This window comes from Phocoena sinus, chromosome 16 (assembly GCF_008692025.1).
Source record: "Phocoena sinus isolate mPhoSin1 chromosome 16, mPhoSin1.pri, whole genome shotgun sequence".
In the NCBI taxonomy this organism is placed as follows: Eukaryota; Metazoa; Chordata; class Mammalia; order Artiodactyla; family Phocoenidae; genus Phocoena; species Phocoena sinus.
Genome location: NC_045778.1, coordinates 77745280 through 77770396, shown reverse-complemented (window position 1 = coordinate 77770396; position 25117 = coordinate 77745280). Strand labels below are relative to the sequence as shown.

Below are 25117 nucleotides of genomic sequence, written 5' to 3'. Positions count from 1 at the left end.
TTAAAATCAGAAATGCTCTTTCCCTCTGCACACGTGCTAGCGGTACAGGAGCAGACAGATGGCGAGAGGCAGGGCATCGGGCAGTCCAGCGTCACCAGACACTGGTGGTCCCCCTCCTGGCACTTCTCTGGAGCCTCTCCCAGGGGCCCATCCCTGCAGCCGCCGTAGGAAATGCTGGCACAGGCCGGGATTCAGAGTCACTCAGATCATGTTGATCCTGAGATCAGGGCCGTGGGTGTTAGTTTTAAAGAACGAGAAATGGGGGGAGGCACTTACTCTTTTGATTAAACTGCCAACAGTGTGAGACCATCCAAAAATTGTGATCACTCTGCTCTGTGCCACCTGTGTAATCATCCTTGCTGTTCGCTGTAGGCGAGGCCTCTGTTCGCTGTAGGCGACACCCCGTCGCTTGTGCTTTATCCTCCGAGTCTCAGAGCCCTGCCTCGTGCTAGCACCAATCTTGGGTATGGGTTTGAATGAGATGAACTTGGAGTTAATACACCATCATCAGGACAGTCTCCAAGCCTGAGGGCTGCCTGCGTTTGGTCCTCACTGCAGAGTCCCAAGGATCAGAGCGTGACAGTGAGGCCCAGGGAGCAGGGCTGGTCCTTGTGACCACCTGTCCACTCAAGGACAGATGGATGTGGTAGGTAGAACGCAGCGCTCTAGCTTCTGTGTCCAGGGGTTCCTCGGGTGCTCAGAGCCACGGTTTGAGCATTATCTTTTCTAGTCTTGTTATGTGAGCATCTGTCACGGCTGGGCTTGAGGGAGTGGGGACTAGCTTGGCGCTGAGAGGTTGGCCTCTCTCGTGAGCGTACGGCCACATCTGTGCAGGCAGGCTCGTCGTGTCCATCCCTTCCCAGGCGGGCACCACTGCCTTCCTTCAGTGGCCAGTGCTGCTTTTTCAGCCGGGCCTCCTTTCATTTCAGAATGAAAATACAGCTTCTGTTTATGGCGTTTCCTTCTCCTCTAGTTCTCCCTCCAAGCCTAGAGGTCCCCCCAAAAGAAGAAGTGCAGGTATCTCTGGTCTAGACCACCCACCTGACCCCTGAGTCCAGCCTTTCTGGTCACCTTTGTCCAAGATCCCAGGCCCTGCCCTCGTGGTCAGTTTCCCTTCCTCCCAGTGCCTCTCCAGGGGTGTCCAAGCTAGACAACGATCGAACACATTCATTCACGTTGGACAGGCAGGTGGAATTTTCCTTCCTGGAGAAATGTAAATAGGCAAAAAGGCTGGAAAGGTAACAGATTTGGGTGACTGCTGAAGGAAACCCAGAGCCCTGAGTTATGGGTACGATAAATGGCTTCAGTTAAATTTTCAATGCCGAGCTTATTTTATTAGCTAATAAGCTAGATAGGTAATAAAAACAACGTGCAGGTGTAATTGTATTTTACTAGCCACAAGTTGGAATACCACCACTGGCATCACTGGAGACATTTCCCGTCCTCACTTGGGTAGAAACCATTTGAAGCTATTTTGCCCCGTGGGACTGTGCCCAGATGTATGGACTGCTTCACTGGCTCCAGGCAGCCCTCCAAGGTCCTGAGGAGTCTGCCCTCATTCTGCCTGTCTTTCCCCAGCCAAGGCCTGGAGAGGGCAGGGTCCCGGAAAAGCGGAGAAGGGGCCCCTGGGAAGCGTGTGGGCCGAGGGGCTGCGGCCAGAGCCCTGGGGATGGATGGGCCCTGAGCCGCCCCCCACCAAGCCTCTAGACCCAGCCAGCCCTCTTCCCCTGGGGCGCCGCCTGCTTGGGCTCCCCCACCAGGTGATTCATGGCCTCGGGAGGTGGGCCTTCCTCCTCCCGGAGCCTTGAAAGCCAGGCCTAGGGCCCCCTCTATGCATTTGAAGAGCCCTGGATGCAGCCTGGAGCATGTAGGGCCCTGCAGCCGGCGCCCTGTGAGTGGTGGTGTTGCTGGGCAGGAGGGTGCAGGGGTGGGGGTGGGGGGGAACCTGCTCGCAGCCAGGCAGTGGTTGGTGCAGGACTTACTGCCCCCACACGCTGGCCTCCGCGTGCTCTTACCCACATCTGTAGCTGCCGGGAAGCGAGCGGGTCTGCACGACCGTGGGAAAGCTGGCTTGTGCCGAGGGTCAGCGCTGCTCTCTGTGTCCTGCTACCCTTTCCTGCAGCCGGATCGCAGACTCTGTCTCGTGGGTCTTTTGATCTTGCTTTATACGTTCGCCTCCCCGGCGGGAGGGGTTCCGCGTGAGCACCATTGTCAAGGAGCCCCTGTGTGCGTGGGCTCTGGGCCCAGGTGCATGAGAGACTCGGGCTGAAGGTACAGAGGGAGTGCATTGCGGTCAGACCTTTGGAGCAACGGGCAGCTCTGATAAAGCCCGGCCACCAGAGGCGCTGACCGGGGCTGGGACCTCCCTGGGGTCTGTGTGAGCACCAGCAGTGCCCAGAGCAAGGATGGTAGCCAGAGCCTCTCCAGGCTGCCACAGAAAAGGGGCCAGGGAGGGACCCCGGGAGAGTCAGGCGGGCCGGAGAGGCCAAGCGCCCTGAGGTCCTCGTGCACACAGGGAGGCCCTGGGGTGGGCACCGCTCTGAGGTACGGGCTCTGAGCTAGAAGCTGAGGCCTTGAGAGGTAGATGTGACCTTGGGCTGTGTCCTTCCCAGACCCTTCCGGAACACGGTGTTCACCTTTAGGGCCTCACTTGGGGGGGCGGGGCATTGACAAATCAGAAGGCCTCAGGGATGGGCAGGAGGCTGGCAGCCCTGGGCAGATTGCTTAATATCTCTGTGCAGCAGGTAATACCGGCACTGCCACCACCACCAACACAGGACTGTTGGGAGGAATAGGGGAAGTCACATATGTGCGCATGTGTGCGTGTGTGTGTGTATGCTATGTAAATGTGTCAGTGTGTGTGCACGTGTGTAGCTATGTATGGATGTCTGTGTATAAATGTGTGTATCTGCGATATCTTTTGATACACGTGTGAGTCTTTATCTGCACACACATCACCTGCATGTGGGCCCAGGGAGCGCTGACAGATAATGGTTGTTGGATGGCAGGGCTTGGGAGGGAAGGCGTGGGCTCGTTCTGGGCATCTCAAGAGGCAGAACTGGGCCTGGAGGGTGACGTTCTGAAGACTCCCCTTTTCTTTATCTGACGTCTCCTTCCTTCTGATTTTACCCTCCCTTCTCTGTCCTTGCCACTTATTTCTTCTTGCTGGTTCCTCTTCTTGCCTCATCCTTCTCTTTTGAAAATGGGAAGGAGGCCTGCCCTGCAGCCCTGCGCAGCCTGCGGTAAACTCCATGTTTTGGAGCTGGGGGTTGTGAAATGGGGAGAGAATCAGAATCGCCACCTGCCAGAGGAGGCTGGCATGTGTGAGCGTTCTTGTCTCATGTCTGTCACCCGTGGTACCAGGATGGAAGGGACCCCAGGAGCCCACCCGACGCCCCTGCAGGTGCCCTGCCCTCCCAGCCAGGTCTCCGGGCACAGCTCCCAGCTGGCAGCAGCGGTGGCTCTTGTCCTTCGCAGCAGTGGGGGAGGGGGTTGGTGAGAATTGCGTTCAGATTGTCTTCGCTTCTTAAAGCCTGAGTGCCCGGCTCTCAGGCAGGGAGCTGGGTCCTGAGTGAGGGAGGGCGACTGTAGAGAGGAGGCCCCCTCGGGGAGGGATGGCGCAAGGACCTGGCCCCGAAAGGCCCTCCCTCCCTGTAACCGTGACTGCAGCCACTCGTTCCACAGAGCCAGGTGCTCAGAGGTGGCCCGGGGGTCAGTCTTGCCTCGTGCATGCCAGGGCCGGTCCTGCTGACCTCCGCACGCAGCTTTCCTCACGTGGTCTGTCGAGGCGCCTTCTGCCCGGTGTTCTGTGTGAAGCTGCAGCCTCCTCTTTGCAAAGTGACAGTGTGTGCCATTGAGGGCAGGGCCCAGCCTGAGCCTGTGAGTTGTTTATTAGCGGGACTTGTGCTGACGTTATTTATTACTGCTTTTTTGAGACCTGGTTTGACCACCAAGCATCGGTTGACTCCCAGTGCGACCCGGGCTGTGCGTGGCCATTTAGACACGGATCGCGTGTGTGTGAGCAAAGATTTCAGCAAAAAAGCGACAATCAAGGATTACCCGCTGAACGCCATGCCCGGGCTGTCATAGGCCCTGCTGTATTTTTAACTCTGAGCTGGTCAGCTTGAAAGAGCAACAAATTGTATTTCTCAGCAGTGCTTCCAGCAGAAGGGAGACGTTTGTGAGGAGGGGTCAGGATGCTGGAACAGAGGTTTGATTGACTGCAGCTGCCCACACACTGAGCCCCCGAAGCTCCCAGAGCAGGCCTCAGAACAGGCAGCAACTGTTGTGTTAGCAGATGTTGGAGGGGCCGGTGAAAGCTGGCCGGGGGCAGTTTGGGGTAGGAAAGAAGCGTGAGGTAGAAACTACGCTGAGAGCCGTGGTCCTGTGGACGAGTCCAGGAGAGGAGGTTGGCCAGGGCCGCGTGGGCTCTGAAGGGTGACACTCATCGGTAACTCGTGCCTCTTTGCTGGCAGGGTCGTCCCTGGGAGAGGCCCGCTCTGGCCTGTGTGCTGGCGGGGCCTGCCTGTAACGAGGGGTGGCCCTCACACCCTGGCAGCTGCAGGCCAGCTGTGCTTTCTCTTGGCGGAGTCCTGGGCTCAGGCCTGGCTTGCCTGAGCCTCTGTGGCCTTCTGTCCCCTCTGCCAGCGGCCGGCCACCTCACTGGCTCCAGTTTCCTGCCCCTTTGCACCCTTAGCATCCTTCCTGCTGGCCTGGGGAACTGCGCTGACAGCAAGCAGAGGAGTTGAGAGGTGGGTCGCCCTTCACAGCACAGAATGCAGATGGGTGTTAAGCTCTTTGAGGAATAGTCGTGGAAAGCCCTGGGATTCCAACTGGGATGACATAAATGCTAAATAAAAGTAAAGGCAGAACCACTGTGGGCACATGGGAATAGTTGCTTCCTGTGAGGAAACAGGATGGGCTTGAACAAAGGAAGAGAGCCTTTAAGACCCAGGCCATCAGAGCAGTGGATGCCAAGGGTGGCAGCTCCTTCCATGCTCTTGACAGACATTGCTGGTCAGTTGCGGTGGTCCTTCTGGTTGAACTCAGAGGAAGTCTAGAATCTTCCCCTCCGTGACCTTGGCAGCCACTGCTAAGTGATCTGCCACCTCTGCTCTCGTTCACCCCTCACTCGAGAGTCCGGGACAGTTGGTGACGTGCGCAGAGCCACGCGGCTCCTGAGGAGGCTGGGAAGACCGGGTTCAGTGCTCTTCCTGTGCTGTGATCTGCCCCCAGGTGCCCCTTCCAGGTAGCTGACACTCGCGGGACACAGAGGGCGGCGTAGAGGAGAAAGTGTGAGCTCTGGTGTCAGGTGGGGCTCAGTTCCCCACTCTGCTACTGTTTTGAGCTGTGTGCCCTTGGGCAGGTCACCCTCTGTAAGCCTCCATGTTCTTGTCTGTAAAATGGGAATGACAGTTCCTGTTTCTCATGGGTGTGGGCAGGACTCACGTGGCGTGCATCCAGCCAGGGATGATGCCTTCACGTCAGAGCCGCACCCTGCGGCCTGTCTCATGGGCTCCAGCCGGCCAGCTGGGCTTGCTGCTTCTGGCACAGGGGCATCGTGATCCTGCCGCCGTGGAGCAGGGCAGGGCCGGGGCGGGAGAATAGTTTCAGCTCTCTCTAGTCCTTCCTTCCTCTCCTGATGGGGGTCTCATAATTTGAGGAAACCCCTATTCAGACCCCTGGATCCTTCCTTGTGTCCCAGGCACAGCCACCAGGTTGCATAAGCAATCTGCTTAAGGTCACTCGGATCAGGGCCGAGTGTTGACACAATAGCTTTGATCTCCTGGGGAAAAGAAAAATAGAAGGAGTTCAACTGGGGACATGCCAGGGAGGCAGCTTTTAACGCCACTTGGTGATTTTCCATGCTTTAATTGAGAGCCTCTCTGAGCCGGAGGGTGCTTGAGGCAACAGAGCTCTGGGGGTGCCCGGGGCTTTCTGGATGGGGCCTCTGCTTCATAACCCAGGTGCCCAGGTGGGAGCCCCTCCAGCTCCCCGCATGAGCTTGGGGCACCCTCGACTGGCTAGGCCCTGCTCTCCCGTGCCAGACATGGAGGCAGGAGGCGGACGCCCTGCCCCAGGAGCCCACAGCCTGTGGGCCTGTGGGAGGCACATCTGAGGACATCTCCGGCCCTGCTTTGTGCGGAACGTCTGGAAAACGTCTACTGTGTTGTGTTGGATGTTTCCAAGGCAAGTCCCCACGCATGGTGGTTCCGCGTCGCTGCTGAAGTCTTGTGTTGGGCGGCAGAGTGAATGGCCAGGAACTCGGTGTGGCTGTCAGTGCCCTGTCCACCTGCTGTGTGCATTGGGCATCTGTGGTCCCCAGTAGCATTTAAAAGAGGCCAGGCTTCCAGAGTGTTCTCACAGTGCCTTAGAATCGTGTGACCATGGAAATAAGCCCTGAGGCGGCCCTGGAAGAGTGCAGGTGGGGTGGCTACGGGGGCTGGCACGAGTGTGTGCGCCAAGGTCGGAGTCAGGAGGGGGCTGGGAGGAGCCCCGTGTGGCTGGAGCAGAGCGGATGATGGGGGCAGGGGACCCGAGTGCAGGGCCTTCTCTGTAGGTCCTCTGAAGATGTTTGTCTTTTATTCTGAGCGCAGGGGGAAGCGTCCGAGAGTTTTAAGCAGGGGAGTGACAGCCCCGCCCTCACGCTCCTGGCTGCGGGGAGCAGCGTGGACTGAGGGGTGGGGAAGGCAGGGAGCTGTTGGCAGATAGGACCGTGGGCTAGACCAGGGCAGGGGCCACGCTGATTCCGGTTAGGGGCTGAAATGTTCTGGAGGCGCGACCAACAGGCCCAGCCAGGGCGTTGATCTTGTCATTAAGCTTCCAAGTCACAGACCTCACTGGGCCGAGAATCAGTCACCCTAATCCCCAGAGATAACTGTCTTTAAGCTATCGTGTTTAGAGTTTGCTGATCATAAGTCCCTTTTGTTATCTCACCTGCAGCCCTCACTTTGGCTGTATTTCTTCATGATCTGTTCTCAGTAGAAGTGAAGTATAGCTGATCACCATGATTCGTTTTGTTTCCACAAGTGTCCTTGAGACCATCCCGCCCCCGAACCCTTATGTATCAGTGCTTTGCCAGCCCAGGCTGCCCTTTCCCACCCTGAGGAAACCGATTCCTACCCTTTCTCGTCACGCCTGCCTCCAGGCCTCCGACTCCTTTGCTGAAGCTTCTCCGTCCTTGTCCGCTTGAAACTGGGTCCCCTCTTCTGGGCCTGCGGTGGCCTTTGTGAATCCACTAACAGAGCGCAGTGACCTCAGCCCAGCCTGGAAGGATGCAGGGCAAGGGGCCGCTTGAGAGAAACCCGGAAGGATTTCAGCGCTCCCTGTCTTATCCCTGCGTCCTTACTGGGGCTGGCAGGATAACGCCTCCCCGGAAGGAGCTCCAAGCCCTCGGTGAGCCTGTGGGTCTGCCCCTGGGAGGGTCGGAGACAGGGAAGCACGGAGCGGGGTCGCTGAGAACGGACGTGTGACTAATTATGAGCCGGGCCTGAGGTGACGCACCTGTGCTTTTATCCTGTACAGGCCGCTGGCTTTCATGGGGACCCGCACAGGGTGAAATTATGCCCGTTTTGCCTTTTGTAACATAGTCCTCCGTTGTCCCAGGCGTGGCATCGACATAGAATCCCCGTTGACATGAGCCATTTATCTGTAAAATTTTTGCAGAATCAGCTGTCCTGAATTCCTGGCCTTTTTCTTGCAGCTTCAGGCCACAGTCGAGAACTAAAGAAAGCAAATGCCATGCAGGAGGGCCAGCGAGCCCTTTGCCACGTCCCCAAGCCGGCAGGAACTTGGTTTGACTGGACTCGGAGTGGGTGTTAATTGCCTATTTATGGCGAGAAGATTAACAAGGCCTCCTTTGAAAGTTGGGTGTAGTAGAACTCTTGGATAATTCCTTTTGGGGAGGGCGAGGGGCGGCTTTTTTTTCTGTCTTGGAGAACAAAAGAAATGGTTGGTTCTGAAATACAAGGCAACCACCAGAAGCTTCATTTGTGAGCAGTAGCAGTGAGCTCACATCATAATATGTCACTGAGGCCACCAGGCCCAGAGCCTTCCCTGAAACAGCGCAGGGGCCTGTAACGCGTTTCATCTTGGTGGAGAGGGTGGTGGCCGTGCCGCAGCGGTTCCCTTGACAGAGCCCGTGCGTGGAGAGTGGGGCCGGCTGCCTGTGTTAGCCAGGGCCTTCCTGGCGGGGCCAGAAACCAGCCCGTGTGTCCAGAGAGGTCGCCGTGGACGGTTGTTGACCAGGTTCCTGAAGAACCGAGAAGCCGAGGCGTGAACGCCGGGTATCACGGAGGCGGCTACGGCCGGCAGCTGCTCCCGCCCGGGAAGAGGCTGCCCTTTGGAAGGCCCGGCAGCTGGGAGTCCGCAGGCCCGTGGGGCTGAGGAGAGGGAGGGCGAAGAAGTTGGCTCTGTGGATGCTGGAAAAGCCGCAGACCAGCAGCAAGTCTGTGAAGGGACCACACTGCTCCCGCGGGCGAGGAGCGGGGCTGGGGGGCAGTGACGCGGGAAGCTGACAGGACGATGCCCGGCCGTGCCCCCTCCTCCAGCCCTCCCATGGACATAGCCTTGCAGTGGGCAGATGGCAGAGCCCTGGTTCCAGAGCAGAGTGCAGAGCGGGAGTGGCCTGGAGCCGAGCCGATGGGCAGCTCCAGGCTCTGAGCTGACCCTCGCCACCTGGGGGAACCCCTGCCCTCCCACCTCCACGCAGCTCCCGCGTCCTAGGCCCTGGCCGTGGGCCACGCTGTGCAGACCGAGGCGAGCCCGCTGCTCTCGGTACCATCTGGTGTCCTGGGCCAGGACGCTAGGGGCCCGCTCTGCTCTCCTCTCCACTCCCCACCACCTCGTCTGCACTCAGAGGTACTTCCCTGGTGACTGCTGGGTGGCACGCACGCAGGCCCAGAGGTATTTCTGCAAGACACACACAATCGCCGCTACTTTCTAGAAAGGGGGGTTAATGAGCAAGCAGACCACAGACCAGATAATTTCCAACGGCGATTTGTGTGCCATAAGGAAACTAAAGCAGGCTGGTGTGGTTTGTAACGCCGGGTGGGGGACAGGAGATGGAGGTGGCCGGCTTCAGACTGGAGGGATAGAGAGGCCTCCCTGAGGGGGATGCGTTCAGCTGCCACATCTTCACACATCAGCCTCGCTCAGGCCCTGGGGAGCGGGGTCCTCACTCCTAACAGTACTAGCCTGTGTTTGCAGCCCGGGTGGGAGGGAATTGGTTGTTCTGGGCACCCCTCCAGGGTGCCGTCTCCCTCATCCACCCTGGGAGGGCTCCTCCCCTCCCTCTTCAGGGGGAAAAATTGAGTGTGGGCTGCCTGCTCGCTTGCCGAGTGACAGAGCAGTGACAGGAGCCCCAGCCACTCTTCAGCCGCCCACGGCCCATGGGCCACGGCCTCTCCAGAGGACCCCTGCTGGGGTGGGTCCTGCCACCACCGGGGAACCATGGGCCTGGGCGAGGCTGGGACTAGGCTTCGGGTTTCCTGAAGGTCAGGTGGAGGTGGTGACATTCTCACCACAGACTGCTTTGGCCCAGGGCCTCGGGACGTTGTCAGGAAGCATGACTGTTATTTATCATATCCACTAGGCCCATGCACTGATGAAGTAGCCTCGAAATTCTAATATCAGACCATCTAACAGACTCATCCTCCCAGCCCCTGGGCAGGCTTTGCATTTCTTGAGCTGTGAGTTTTCTGGTTGGTAAACCAGGGCACCGGAGACTTGAAGAGGTCCCGTGTTTCGGCACCAGGGCCTCCCTAGGAAGGTGTTTCCGCTCTGCCCAAGCAGTGCGGCCCAGCTGTCCTGTTCCAGGTCCTTCCATAGTACAAGGCTGGAGCACAAGGGAGACTGGCCCTGCAGTCTGGCTCTGCCATACCGAGGGGAGGCGCCCAGAAAACGTCAGTTGTCCTGCAGGTGGACACATCACAGTCTAATAATCCTCTTAGCCCCCAAAGCAGAGCCTTCGTTACCCATTTTTGTGATTTGCCAGAAGATCTCTTAAGCCCTTGGCCGCTGCCATCCGCCTCATCCCCAGAGTGGCTCGTCTTGTGGGAGGGAAGGGGGTCGCAGCCAGTCCTGCACTTGCCCGAGCCCAGGGCCTGCTCGGCCTCCCCTCTGACCCCCAGCCAGGCTGTTCTGGGTGCAGCCCTCGGGCACTCGTCTCCCTTCCCTCCTGGAGTCCTGCTCTCCCTCTGAAATGGTGGGCACGGCTGGACATGGGGAAAAGAGGCATGAGAAATGGGCCTTCTGTGTACCACAAGGAAAAATCCTAAAAAAAAAAAAAAAAAAAAAATCCTAGCAAACCCCTTACTGAGCTGACTTGGCAAACAAGGCGCAAGGGGGCGTTGAGGGTTTGCTGTGCCAGTGGCTCAGCCAGGCCGGGGGCTGTGATCACACTCACACGAGGGGCTCTTCTCACCCTATCACCCCAAATTTCTTGTCTGCCCCTTTCTCATGTGGGTTCCCCAGGAAGATACTGAGACCGGGGGAGGGCCCTCGTGGGCCATCTGGGTGGTCTCCCCCGTCATGCCGTTCTGTCTTGGAGCGTCATGTGTCCCCTGTGGAAGGACGGATCCTGCCTGGGACTCAGTGCCATGGTCCAGTCTTGCAGAGGGTCCTAACTGCATTCCAACTCTGGGCCAGCGCACCCTCCCGTAGCCCCTTGATAGCAGGGACCAGCTTTAAACAAGTCTAATCCACCTAGAGGGATTCCATCTCACTTTAATCTGGAACAGCCTTGGACAATGGAATTTTCCAAGAATTGGTGGCAAGTAAAAATGGGAACAAGTATGCAGGCCGGGGACCAGCGGCAGAAAAGACCCCTTTTCGTTGCGCTCAGAAACGGCCAGAAGAGGAGCGGCACGATGCAGTGGGTTTTGGGCGAGCATTTCAGCAGACGTGGGCCGATGGTGCAGCATTAAGTATTTGGCAAGAGAAGGGAGATGGCATGTGCACTGGTGTGATGTTAGCTGTCCCTCGGCAGAGACACCAGAGCTTCAGCCTGACGCACGTGGGGAAGCTGTGAGCAAGTACCCCCGCCCGCATCTGCCCCTCACCTAGGATGGCAGGAGAGGAAGGGCGGGTTCTGGGCTCCGGGGCCAGTTGGGCCTGGCGTGGAGTGTTGGTGTACCACTCGCCAGCCAGGTGGCCCTGGGCAAGTCACTGTCCCGCTCTGGGCCCTCGTGTCCTCTTCTGTGTGATGTGGGGTTTGAGCTTGTGGGAGCGCCTGCAGCAGGCCTGGTGCACAGACGCCCTCAGGAAATGTTGACCCTGGGATCAGTGTCGTCACCACTGTCATCGTTATTATTTCTTTGACTTATTACTTCTTGTGGCCTTGAAGTCATTGTCACTAGCTGGATGGGCAGCCCAGTGAAGGAAGCAGCAGGCCGCCTAGCCCGCCGCCCGGAGGCCTGAGAGGGGCCGGGAGGCTGGGGCGGAGGATGGGGCCGCAGGGACCTCAGAGGGCAGCCTGTGACCACACAGGTGGAGTGAGAGGCAGCAGCTGCGGGGCTGCTGACTGCTGGCCAGTGGGGTGGGAGCGGGTTTGCAGAGGAGACTCACCCATCGAACTTTCTCCTCAGAATAGCCCTGTGCGGTCGACGCATCTTACCCGGTTTAAGGGCCGTAACTGAGTCTCAGCTCCGCGCAGCAGAAACAGAACAGGAGCCACAGAGATGATTTTAAATCTTCTAGGAACCACAGTTAAAAAGAAAAAAGGAACAGGTGAAATTAATTTAATAATACATTTTATTTAACCCAGTATATCCAAAACAGCGTGCAGTCGATAGGAATCAGTCGTTAGTGGAGATGTGTGCTTTTCTTTCCTTTTTCTAACACCGAGTTTCCAAGCTCAGGATGTGTGTCACGTTTACAGTACATCTCAACTCGGACTGGCCGCTTGTCCAGTGCTCAGCGGCCACAGGCGGAAGGTGGCTCCTGTAGCGGACCATGCATTTGCTCAAGGCCACACCAAAGTAGGTGGCCGAGCCGTCAGCCTCCGGAGCTCATGGCCTAGGTAGGCAGGAAGGCTTTGGGATGGGGACGTGAGGGATGCGACTGGGACTCAGCCGTGGTTTAAGGGGCTCGGCTCTGCCACCCGCTCAGAAACCCTGTCCTTTGCGAGGCCCCAGGCACCAGCTGGTAAAGGAAGGGCTGGCAAGAGGCCCTGCTCTGACGTGCAAGTTCCCTGGGGCTGTGCTCTCTCTACCAGGGGACCGGGAGCCACGGAGCATTTGGATGCTCGAGGTACCACTCCGTCATGGCCCAGGGACATCATAGGCTCCCGTGCTGTGCCCCGTGGAGCAGGTCTGTGGGGAGGGGGAGATCCTGCCTTCTTCTCCGAGGTGTTTTTTCTGTTGGAGTTATCGTGCCTGTGCAGCCCCGCTCGGTCTGATACGTGGCCAGGGCAGAGCTGGGGGAGAGCTGGGGAACGGCAGCAGACGGGGCCTGACGGGCTGGCCAGGCGGGCCCTTCCCGTGGGGTCCGGGTGGGAATGCCGAGGTAGGCTTTGCGGTGCCACCCGCCCTGGGTCACGTCTCTGTGCTGCCGTCCTGCTCTCTGATGACCGGGCTGTGTATTTGCTCCCCCCGCCCCCCCGAGCACAGCACGAGCCAGGCTCTGCACAGCTGACCAGCTCTAGGCCTGTCCCTGGGGGCGGGCTGCATAGCCCCCAACACTCAAGCAGCGGGTGCAAGGGCAGGTGGGAAGTGGCCCAGGGGTAGAATGTGGTTCCCGAGCAGTCCTGTCCCTGGGGCTTGGCAGCCTCCTGACCACAGTTTTCCTGGAAATTGTATCTGTGGTTCTAGTTTGCACCCCCTGCCAGGAGGGACTTACAGGAAGGTGGGGTCTACAGTTTCAGCAGCCTGGGAACTTCAGACACGGCCCCGCCCTCCATGGGAACCTTCTGGGCCCTCCGACTCCAAGCAGCAACAACCCCGTGAGCTGGTTCAAACCAGCATGCATTGACTGAATGCCAGCTATGTACGAGTGCCTGGACCAGGGGCTCGGGAGACCAGCATGCTTAAGACCCCGGCCTTACCTTTAAGGAGTTTGCAGGCTGCAGAGGGGTCGGGTGGGAGCAGCTGTGTCTCTGCAGCCAGCTGCGAGCTGCTGAGGTAGCCGTGTCCTCTGAGGGTTTGGATTCAAGTTCTGGACTCATCCCTTCATTCAGCCATCACTTAGCAAGCAGCTGCTGTGTGTCGGGTCCCTGTAGGCTCCAGGGGTGCAGCAGTAGACAGGACACTCGGCCCCAACCTTCTGGAGGTCACAGCAGCAAACACATCATCACGCGGAAACCCGGAGAGTATGACCAGCGCTCGCAGCTCTTCCCTCTGAGCCTTGGTCTTTTTACCTGTTCCATAGGATCCATAGTGGCTGTTGTCGGGGTTACATAAGACGATGACTGCAGGACAGACACTTACCGGCAGTTGGTACACTCACGAGAGCGCTCCGGGAATCAGCAGGAGGGACCAGGGGCACATGGCGGGTTCACCGTGACGTGTGCAGGGCTCAGCTCCTTGGAAAGGGAGAGGTGCTCTCTGGTGGGCCCAGGCATGGTGCCCCAGCTGCCACTCAGGCTGCGCCTCAGCTGGAGTGGAGAGGAGAGACATGGCACAGAGATGCTCCCCAGACCGGAAACCAGCCCGTTGGGCTGGAGCAATGGTTGGAATGCAGTGTGGAGGGGCTCGAGAGCCGTCCGGAGAGTTGGGACCTTATTCTGTGTGCCGTGGGGAGCCAAGGATAGTTTTGAACATGATGGTGGGGTTTTGAACCCCAGTCGGGCTGGGGGTAGGTTTGCAGGGGGCCCCCCACCCCCAGGACAGAGAGAGAAGGCTGTGCCCATGTATTCGGTGGTCCTCGGTGGAGAAGGGGGGCTGTAGGAGTCCCACCCATGCAGGCTGAGCGGCTTGGGCCCAGAGCCTTCGGGGAATTCCTTGCCTGGTTCCTCTAGGCCTGAGGGTCAAGGGCCTGGTGCAGAAGCGGGGGCAGCTGGCTGAGTTGACCTCTGCGAGGCCACTCAGGTGAGTTCTTCCTCTCCCCCACCAGACACGGAAGTTCATCAGGGGAAAAGGAAGATGACCAAGTTTGTCCTTAGGGAAATGAACTGAGTCAGAAAGGGCTTCCTTTTCCTCCTAGGAGCCGAGAAGGCCAGCGATAACACCCCTGCGCAGAGCGAGTGAGGCAGCGGGGCCTTCTGCCTTGGCTTGGGTCGTCTGCCTAGTCATTCTCCTGCCCACGCTGATCCTTCTCCCCAGGAATGAGGACAGCCTGGTTCATGTGGAGAACCTTTAGCCGGAGCCCTGCACCTTGTGTGGCCTGGGCCCCACCCCTGGAAACTTTGGTCAACACGTAAATGATAAGATAACACAGATGACTCTTGCCATGTGCGACAGCGTGCTTGCACTGTGCCCATGTGTCCTCGTGCTCCACTGCACCCTGTGGAACAGAGATGAGTCTTGCGTTCACGTAGTTACATGTTGTCTTGATTACAGTCCCGGAAAGTGAGAATTGCTGTTCCCATTTTGCAGAAGAAGAAACCGAGGTTCCGAGTGGCAGCCAGGCTCACAAGGCTGGGTGTGGCAAGGCTGTGCGATCCAGGCTTGTTGCATTCCTCGTCAGGGGGCCAGGCAGGGCTCGGGGCACCAGGCCCATGCCATCATCTCAGGTGTCCACAGTGGGGGGTCAGGGCCAGCGGAGGCCAGAGTCAGGAGCTGAGGGTCGGCTAGGAGTGAGCCTTCCCTCCTCGGCTGTGGTGGCACCTTGGTGGGACACGTCGGCCCTGGGCACCTGGGGCTCTGTTTGAGCACGATACAGTGGCCAGGCTGAGGAGTCAGTGCCCAGTCTCGGGGTGGCAGCTGGGATCTCACGTGACATCTCCAGGGAAGCCTGATCTGGTCCCCGCTGCGCCAGCTGTTGGAACTGGCTAGACGGTCTAAGGTGACAGTTGTCACCATTCTCGATGAAGTAGGATCAAATTGAATTATTACCGAAATCTGAAACTTAAGATCGAAGTGGTGGCACTGAGTAAGTGCCCGAGCTGGGGCACCAGTGGTGGCCTTGATGAAGCCCAGGGACCTACACAAAGAGCCCTGGGCTTCTGAAGCAGCACCTGAGGCTCAGCATGAGGGGCTGGCGTGGAGGAAAAGCAGGGCCCCTCCCTCCACGGACCTTCCTGACTGCCCGGGCCCTAGAGAGACCCTGCAGTGCAGGCTGGTGGCCACGAGGCTTGTCCCAGAGCTGGCCAGTGGGGAGAAGGAAGGACACAGGCAGAATGTGGTCCTCACCCCAGCTTTCAGAATCCCTGCTGAGCCTCTTTGGAGGCCGGGTGTCCAGAGCAGCTGGATCTGCCTCTGTTCCAGTCTGCTGGTGCCTTCTCTTCTTCCTTGAGGTGTTAGGTGGGACAGAGGGCAGCCGTGAGCCCCTCTGCGCCTGGGCCTCCCCTGACCCTCAGCCCTTGAGCCTGTGCCAGGAGGGGCTGTAGGGTCCACCCTTGTGACAGATCAGGACCCCAGGGGACGGAGACCTGTTGAGTTCTGTATGGGATGTGTGACTTAATATTTTATAATAATAGATGTCATATTCTAATTAGAGCTCCACCAAGTGGACCCCTGGGGCCTCCCAAGTGGGCTTCAGCGGTGCTCTGCAATTATGGCCAGTGCCTTCCAGGAGTGGTGACAGCCGTCCCCTCAAACCATGTGGATCAGAGTCAGCAAACCACCATTATGCGTTTTTGCAAATAAAGTCTGAATGGCACACAGCCATGCCGGTTTCTTACTATTGCCTGTGGCTGCTTTCATGTTCCAAGAAAGACCGCATGGTTCTCAAAGCCAAAAATGTTTACTCTCTGGCCCTTCAAGAGAATTTTACCAGCCCCTAATGTAGATGACCCAGTGCGTCAGTTTCCCCATCGGGAAAGCGACTGGAATTCGTTTGGCGATTTCTCAAGGAGAGCAAGTCCTAGAAGGGGCCCAGCACCATGATCCCAGCAGTCATGTCACGTGGGCCACCCAATTGTCTCGGGCTCTGCTGGGTCCACACTTGGCCCCTGCGCGGCCCTTTCCCGTGCTCCTCAAGTGGAAACTAAGAAGGAGGTGCTGGAAATTCCCTGGCGGTCCAGTGGTTAGGACTCTGCGCTTTCACTACCAAGGGCCCTCGTTCAATCCCTGGTTGGGGAACTAAGATCCTGCAAGCCACGTGGCCAAAAAACCAAAACAAAACAAAAAAGCAGGAGGCGCTGGCAAGGGAGCTTCAGAGAGGAGCTGCGGGAGCTGGTGAGCTCTGGCTAACTGGGGCGCTGGCGTCAGAACAAGTCGTTCCTCCTGTGTCAGCGCACAAAATCACGATTCCTTCTTAAAAATGAAAAGGCTGCGTTCTCCCAGCAGCCTTGCTCTGGAAGTGTTGGCCGGGTTGCCTGTGCACTCCCGGCACTCCCGTCTTTCCCAGGCTGCCCTTCTGTCGCTGCCGTGCTTGGAGAGTGTGGACCAAAGTGAGGCTTGTTCATTTCCTCCTGCTTTCACTCCCTCCCTCGATTTTCTCCCGTCCCTCGAAGAATTTTGGTGAGGCTGTTCCGCCCAGGATGGTAGAACAAAACTCAGATGCAGACAGCAGAGGTTCTCGTCACTCAAGACAAACGCCTAGAAAGTTCACCCTGGTGGGGATCCAGAAATCTCTCTGCTGGCCAGATGTGTTCTGGCCCCCGAGGCAGACAACCAACTCGGAAGTTGCTAGAGGATATTAACTTTGTGGTAATAGAACTTGGCCCGGGGAGGTGGGTTTGGAACAGTATTGTGAAAATAAGGGTGGGAAGGTTGGCTCTGACGTTTAAGAGCCTCAGACGGCCGCGGTTCCTAGCCTGCGCTCCGCCTCAGTCTCAGTCAACAGAGGCCGGCCTATCCTAGGGCCGAGCCGCCCCACGCCTAAGAAATCCACAGGCAACTGGAGCCAGGAGGCTGCGGCCAGGGCTGGAGCGCCTTCGGGGACCAGGAATGTGGTCGGAAAGTTCTTAGTACAACCAGGAGCCACTTCCACCATCACTGTTGGCGTCAGCCTTGCTGTGAAGCCGTCAAGGAGAAGATGAGGCCTGGAGAAGGATGAGAAGATATGCGTCTTCCTTAAAGAAGCTGCTCCGTGCAGGCCTCTCGTCCCCACCTCGTCCACAGGGGCGGCCGTGCAGTGGGCGACTCTGCTCACGCTTGAAGGGTATCCATGGCCGAGAAGCAGGAAGACCGGGGTTGGGGTGCGGGGCCACGATTTTCCAAAGAAGCGTTCAGCTTCACAGACCGTACAAAGTCTGTAAGTCTTCGCAACCTAAGCTACGCTCCCACCGTGTATAGGTTGCTGGGGGTGAGCGTGTGGGCATCAGACGGCGCCCGCCTGGGAGAGACAGACGTCTCAGCAGTTAGCTGGGATGAGGCACGTGCTCAGCTGACGACCCAGGAACGTTCTGGGGCCCCTAGGAGGCACTGGGTGATGATAATGAAATTGCCGGCACTTCACCGACCCTCGCTGTGCTCCGGGCACCTCTCGAAATGCCGTCCGTGTATGAGCTCACCTAACGCATCAGCCCCGGGAGACAGGTGCTGCTAGCTCACACCGCGTTGCAGCTGCGGGCACGGAAGCAAAGGCTTGATGAGTAACTTGCCGCAGAGCCAGGCCCTGGCGGGGGTGGGATCTGAGCCCAGGTGGTTTGGCTGGGCGTGTGTGCTGAGCCAGCGCACGCAGACTCAGGAGGTGCAGGGAGCGGGCTCCGAAGGCTGGAGGTGTCTTGGGTGCTGCCAGGGAGTGGGTGCAGAGGGGAGGGACGCAGCCCTGGAGCCCCGCTGCAGGCAGCCTGCGCCTCTCGCCTCCCTGCCCCGTAGCCCTGCCCCTGGCCCACTCTTGGGGCCTCGCGTGCACCTTCGTGCCTCTCTCCTGAGGTAGGTAGGCTGCGTGGACCCTTGTCCTGCCGGGCTTGTGCAGAAGGGTTTCAAAGGTCCCGCACGGTTGAGCAGGTCTCGCTGAGGCGCGCTTCTCAGAGCCTGAACATACGTGCCCGCGTGGGGCCGACCCTCTGTAGAGGGTAACACCATCAGCGTGTTATCAGGGCCGGGCCTGTGGCAGTGGGCAGGAGGGGACCCGCTGACATCTGTTCTGGGATCTGTGGCCCAGGACCCTTGCAGAGGTGACCCCAGGCTTCTGGTCCTGAGACCTCCTGGGGTGGCACAGTGCTGGGTAGCACAGAAGATGGCCAGGTCTCCGTGCTTGCCCCGTAGGAGCCCCATCTCTAAACACACCAGTGTTTTCTGCAGTTTACTATCCGGCAAAGCTCTCTCCCCTGGCTCCCGCCAGCCTGCCCCTTTCCCCTGCACTGGACAGTCTGAGGATGAGGGCAGGGATTGACCTGGTTCTTCGCCTGTGGGAGAGAAGTCACCAGTCATGGCCAAGACACCTCCGGAGTGCCCCCCGCCAGTCCTGTGGTCTCTGTATCATTTGTGATTAGAATGGCAGCTGCTTTTAGTGGCCTGGTAGAAAAGGGGGCAGGGAGACAGGAGCCCTCAAGTCTGCCAGGAGGCTGTGGAGCAGGCTGGCTGAGGGCAAGGCCTTTGGAAGCAGGCAGAGCCGGGTGCGGCTCTGGCTGTGGGACCCTGAGCCTCAGTTTCCTCATCTGTAAAATAGGTATGATGATAGGGAGTTAGATGATGTGTGTCTCACTTTGAGGACATAATGGCACATAACAGTCAATTCATGGCATACAGCAATATTCTTGTTGGAATGGGGGCAAACACTTGCATATCAACTCAGGTAATTTCCAGATTCATTATTTATTGTTTCTTCTGGTTACAAAGTTAATGCATACATGTAAAAGATTTGAAGTTCAGAAGGTAAAAAAATTACAGTTCAGAAATATAAAAACACAGAAAGTGAAATTCCTCTGACATCCACCCGCAGGCATACCGTCACTGAGTGTTTGGTGTAGATCCTTGCAGTCTTTTTTCTAAACAGCTGTAACACTGAATGGAGACCCTTGATGCCCCTTCCAGCCCAGGAGTCCATTGATTCCACGGGTTCACATATACCGTGTGGGGAATGATGACGAGAAATAATGAAAGAAATACCACTTACTAAGACAGGAAACATACGAGCCTAGTGCTGGTTTTTCACTCTACCCAATAAGAGAAGCAGACATGGTTTAAAAAAAAAGGTGACCACAAAATTCTTGGCCCTGTGCAAAATGGAATGGAATTCTTTTGGGTTGTTCGGTCCAACCTCTGTGGTGAACGTGTTGATTCTCTTGTACCATGAGTTTGTGATGATGCTGTTCTCCCTTTGGCATCACAGAACGCTCTCCATCAGCTTGGACACCGCGCCTCATGGGATTTAATCAATCCTGTCATCCATTCCGGGGGCTCGTTGGCCTGAGTGCAGGAGCTGAGCTGGCCTGGCTGCACCGAGCATAACTTGGCCAGATGTCTCCAGCCCATCCAAGCTCAAGAATCATTTCCAGTGTGAGCCCAGTACCGCGGACTTGGAGCGGGGCTGCCGACGGGGCAGGGCCCTGCTGCTCTTGCGGTTTTGTTCTTTACGAATGGCTTGCACATGAGTCCGGGGAGCTGGTTTGACCGTGTAATTTTCTCTAAGTGAACCATTCCATTTCAGGGCCGCGGTGCCCAGGAACGCCTGCACACCCACCACAGCGTGCTCCCCGGAGCCCCCGGCCCCTGCGCTCACTCAGGACTTGTTTGTGGGGCCTCTTCTGCTTCCACGCTGGCCCAGTAGAGCCAGGGTGTGCGTCTGATGTGAGAAAACCCAAAAGTGCCGCCTCCGTCGTGTCTGCTTCTCTGGGTCTCGGGCTGGTTTGTTCCCACGTAGGATCCATGTTCAAGGGTATCTCTCTCACCATCCGTTCAGTCCAGCACCTCTCTCTGGGGACCTGTTGTGCGCTGGGCAGCGTGCTGGTGCTGCAGAGTAGGAAGAATAGAGGCGGGACCCCGTTCCCTTCAGATGGATCCCATTCATTCCGGGGCCGTTGCTGTTCGCTGTGTACCTACTATCTCCTGGCCCTGCTCTCAGCACTGAGCGTACAGCATGGGGCAGGTGGCCCTGTTCTCCAGAAGCTTCCCCTCGTGTGGGCAGTCAGCAGGGGTGAAGAAACCACATCACAGTCAGTGCTCAGAAGCACGGGTAGCAGGGCAGAGATGGTGGGCAGAGAAGCAGAAGGGCCTTCCGTGGGGAGGCGGCCTGAGCGACCCCAGCAGCTGGCTGTGTGGGCAGTAGCTGATGGGGCTGCGGCCGGGGGTGGCTCGCACCTGGCCCAGCCCCAGCTCTGCCGCTAAGTGGTGCCCTGGCTGGCGATGGGTCATCACCTGGAGGGCCAGGTGCCCCCACGGAGGGGGCTGTCGCTGAGAATCCCAGCGCTGGCTGGTTCTCGCCATTCCCCTTTCCTCAGCATCTGCTGTCCCATGGTGTTGGCCTCAAAGTGCACGGGAGGGGAAATGTGTCAAGTCCACGGAGCCCCTGGTTTTCCTGTTGCCATCCAAGAGGTCTGTGAGTTTCGGGCTCCCCACCAGCCCAGCGGGTCTTGCTCCAAACGCTGAACTCAGAATGGGCTGTCTGCCGTGTGGGAGGGGGCGTCATCATGGGATGGTCGTTGGGTGTGGGTGGGAGATGGGGGCTGACTGTGCCCTTGAGCTTCTCAACAGCCCTGTCACCTAAATGTGGCAGGACGCAGTGGCCTGTCTGGCTGGGAGTGTCCGGTGTGGCATTGAAGTTATGAATGGGCTGCTGGACTAAGGGACTGGGGAAGCAGTCCCAGGCCCTGGAGCTCAGATTCCATGTCACCCTCCGTGACCATGGGATTTCCCAGAAGCCTGTGACCTGTGTGCCTTGGGCTCATGTAACCTGGGCTCTGTTTTGGGACCTGTGGCTCACGTCAGTCTTGACTGTTGTCAGAGTGATCTCTGTGCCCTTCCTGTGTGTCTTGCTTTTAAAAGAAGCCAGGGTGATCCGGTGTGAACCTGCCCTCAGGGCTTCTCGGGCCAAACGTAGATGGGTGGGTAGGCCCACAGGGCTCCTACAAAGTGGCTGGCTCGCAGACCCAGGACCTCCAGAGCGGAGAGCATCTCGTCAGGGCCACCTGCCGCCCCACCCAAAATGCGGTGCCTCGTCAGCCCTGATCATGCCGGTAACGGAAGGGAGCGAGTTCCTGCCATCGCTCCGGTGCCCGGTTGGGAAGGGCACTCGTGCACGTAACAGGATGAGCTTTCTCCCCCAGGCATGTGCTGCACCGCCCCGGCCCTGGAGGGGGGCCTCGGGGAGATGAATCAGGGAGAGTCTGCCTTCCAGTAACTCACTTCTGTTTGTTCTGCTCTAAGTGGAAAATGAGCCCTCACCACCCTGCCGCCCCGGCCACCATCCTTATGGCTGCCGGGAACCAGAAGCCCTGTCTGCAGGAGCATCCCTTCCTTCCCATCGTCCCTGTGTGGCAGCTGATCAGAAATGCCCCTCTCCCAGAGACCAAGTTCCACTGCAGTCCTGTTTTGTCCCAGTGTGGAGGGAACATCAGTGCTCAGACCCAGGGGTTGGGAGGGCCAGGCGGGCCCAAGGCTTAAGGTCCTTTGTTCTAAGATCTTTTTCTGAGCACCTTAGTGTTGGGTGACAGGCACAGCATTGAGCTCACAGCGTGTTTTTATCATTTAATGCTTTGTAATTATTTCCTTTAGTGATGATATGAGCCTTTTTATTTAGGATTACACCCAAGAGTTTCCATCCTTTCCAAATAAGGAAGGTGTGGCAGCCTAGCTGGTGCCTGGTGTCCTGTGGGTTCTTTTTTCTTCTTTTAATTATTTTTTATTTTTGGCTATGTTGGGTCTTCGTTTCTGCGCGTGGGCTTTCTCTAGTTGCAGCAAGCGGGGGCCACTCTTCATCGCGGTGCGTGGGCCTCACTTGTCGCGGCCTCTCTTGTTGCGGAGCACAGGCTCCAGACGCGCAGGCTCAGTAGTTGTGGCTCACGGGCCCAGTTGCTCCGCGGCATGTGGGATCCTCCCAGACCAGGGCTCGCACCCGTGTCCCCTGCATCGGCAGGCAGATTCTCAACCACTGCACCACCAGGGAAGCCCCTCCTGTGGCTTCTTTAATGGTTCTGAGCATCCATCCTTCCTGAGTCCACAGAGTGACCTGGCAGGCTTCAGCCTGGGAAGGGTGCTGACTGGAACCACCAGAAGCCTGCCAGGGGGAACCCTGCCCCTGCGGTTTGCCACCTGAGCCTCTGGCCAGTGCTGGTTAATGTAAAAACATAAGCTGGAGAATCCAACTGGCACCGGCCCTGAACTGGACGACAGGTGTCCCAGACCTGGCCTGATGTGGACCCCTCCCATCCAACCAGCACATTAGAGTCACAAAGTACGTTCGCACGCCTTGCCTGTTTCTTCCTCGTGGGACCCCTCTGAGATGGGCTCTGCTCGCCCAGCTTACCGATGAGGAGAGTGAGGCTCAGGTGGAGGGCCTGCCCAAGGCCACACAGGAAGGACGTGGCTGCAGAGAGGACCTTGAGCGCCCAGGTCTGCCTGTCCCCTAGCCTGATGCCGCCGCCCCACTGGGACCCTAGCGACGGACCAGCAGCCCATCCCTCCTTGGCTGTTGGCAGAACCGCTTGAAAGTAGAGGGCGGAGAGGGAGGCCTGGCTGCCGGGACCCCTGGCAGTGCCCATCTGCTTTTGGCTCCGTAGATGCCCCTGTTTAGAGGGCATCAGAGGCCCCAAGCAGGGCCCTTCTTGCCGTACCCAACCTTCCTGGTGCAGAGGAAGCCAGCCGCCCCGGCCGCAGGTACAGCTCTTCCCGAAATCCAGAAGACATCACTTCCTGGCCTTGAGTATGGGGCTTCCTCAGAGAAACTCATCAAAGCCTGTGTGAGCTAGAAGGGGGCTCCGCTCCCCAAAGTGGGCATAGAAATCATCGACCTAAGTAGTTTCGAGGAGCAAAGCAGGACAGTGTTTGGGGTACTTGAGGTGCAGACAGGCAGCCCCCAAGGCTCCTTTTAGCTGAGTGCTCTGCAGGGCCCCCGGAGGGACCTGACTGGAAAGTGCTGTCCTGGCCTCAAGAGCACGCAGCTCTTCCCTCTTAGGGCTGTCGTCAGAGTCTGCTCGTGGCCAGGGCACTGGGCGCCCCAGGGAGGATGAGCCCTTCTGTCTGCAGACCCTTGAAGTATTTGGTTGGTGGAGCCCGTGCCCACGTAGGGCATCTGAGCCTGTGTGCAGCCGTGGGCTGGGGGGAGACAGGCGGGGCCTGTGTCCTGGGGACTCGGCTGCAAGTCTCATCTAGAAAGAGCATGTGTCCTTCCAGAGCCTTCCTCTGGGAGTCCTGCTGCTCCCCACGCTGAAGGACTTGGGGCCCGGAGCTGGGAATCAGCAGCTCCAGCCCTGCGCCACCGTGCTTCCCCGTGGCCCTGGGAACACACACCCCTCTTTCCCACTAGCACTAGACTCCTGGTGTTAAGCCTGCGTGTCGGCACCCGGAGACAACAAACCTCGCTCGCCGCCTTCAATCCCTTAACTGCAGGCGAAGCCGCTGAGGCCCAGGGGAGGGAAGCGGCTGTGCCGCAGTCACCCGGCAGCTTGTCACCAGGGCTGGCAGGCTGGGACCAGATTTGAGGGCAGCTTTGGACCAGGCACCTTCTGAGAACTCTCCAGAGCCCATGGCAGAGAGGGCATGGCCACAGCCTCTGCCACTGGGCAGCAGTGTGCGCAGGGCGCGTCCTCGTGCCGCCCAGGGCCCCCGGGGCTGGATGTGGACGTGCTGTGTGAGTGGTGAGCCCTCTAAGCACTGTTATGGCTCAGACCTACTGAGTAGGAACATTTGGGAAGTGGATGCTTTTCCCCTCTGTAGGGACAAACTTGGGTAAGTCTCGGAACCTAAATGGAAAAGAGGCCTGGAAATGAAGAAACTGGGGAAACTGTTCCAAGCTTAGGAAAAGTTCTCATTCTTACCGTATTTTGAATTGTGCTGGGTTTGCAGTTCCCAGCCATGTCCTTTGGGAGGGGGATCCTGGAGGGCAGGGACCTGTCTTGCTGGTCCCTGAGCCCCTGGAGCTCAGGACAGCACCCGGCACACAGTGGGGGCTTCACGGATGGGGGTGAATAATGGAGCCAGTGAGTGAAGGCTCCCTGGGTTGAGAATGGCCCCCAGGCTTAGGTCATCCTGACGCTGGGGCTGGCACATTCTGGGTTCGGTCGGCAGGGGCTGCTTGAGGGACTGTGGGTCGGTGTTGGAGGAGCTGGGTCGCGGGGTCTGCTGACCAGGGGCCGGAGCCACGTGTCCACGGCGGGGCTCACCAGCTGGCTCTGTGGCCTCGCTTCTCCAGAGCGGTCATGCCCCAGGGCAGGAAGTCAGCTAGCTGACTGCGCCGAACTGCCCGGAGGAAGAAGCCAGGGAGCTGCCGGGCTGGGAGGCCGGTAGAGGAGGCAGCGGGAGAGTGGGGTGCTCGTTCTGGGCCCCGGGGCCTGTTTGGGGTCCTGTGCTGTTGTTCAGCAGCTGGACTTCTGTCGAGGTACTTGTGGGTCAGGAGCAAGCCTGGGCCGCAGCCGTGGTCTTGTACTTCTCCCCTCGGCCACCCTCCTCAGCTCCACCCCTGCCTGTCCCATGCAGCATGGAGGCTGCAGCAGACCCAGCAGGACTCCAGGCAGCGCCCTCTGGCAGCTCTGCCCTCAAGCCTCCTGCCCTTCAGTGCCCGAGGGAGATGGAGTTCGGGGCTCTGAGCCGGGCGCTTAGGCCTTGACTCCTGGTTTCAGGCTGACCGAGGCCATCAGAGGCTCCGGGTGTGGGCTGAGGGGCGACCTCGTCTCCTCTCCCTGTGGCGCAGCAGCAGAAGCTGGCTGGGCAGGACAGAGCCTTTGCTTGGCCTACGTGCCTGGCCCTGGCCTCTTTACCGCCCTGCCTCACGGGCCCCTTCGCTGCTGCGGCTTTGGCTTTGTAGTTTCGAGGAGCAAAGCAGGACAGTGTTTGGGGTACTTGAGGTGCAGACAGGCAGCCCCCAAGGCTCCTTTTAGCTGAGGCTAAAAGGGCGGGAAGCGGCCTCTGAAGGGAGGTTGGGGAGCCCTCGGGGAAGGGAGGCGCACGCAGCCCAGCAGCACCCCTCAGCGCCC

General features: G+C 58.5%; 1 protein-coding gene across 1 annotated transcript in view; it reads left to right on the top strand.

Moving 5' to 3' along the window:
- Positions 1-25117, top strand: part of FAM53B (family with sequence similarity 53 member B) — a 77856-nt gene that overhangs the window by 23081 nt on the left and 29658 nt on the right. The gene's annotated exons all lie outside the window — the stretch shown is intronic.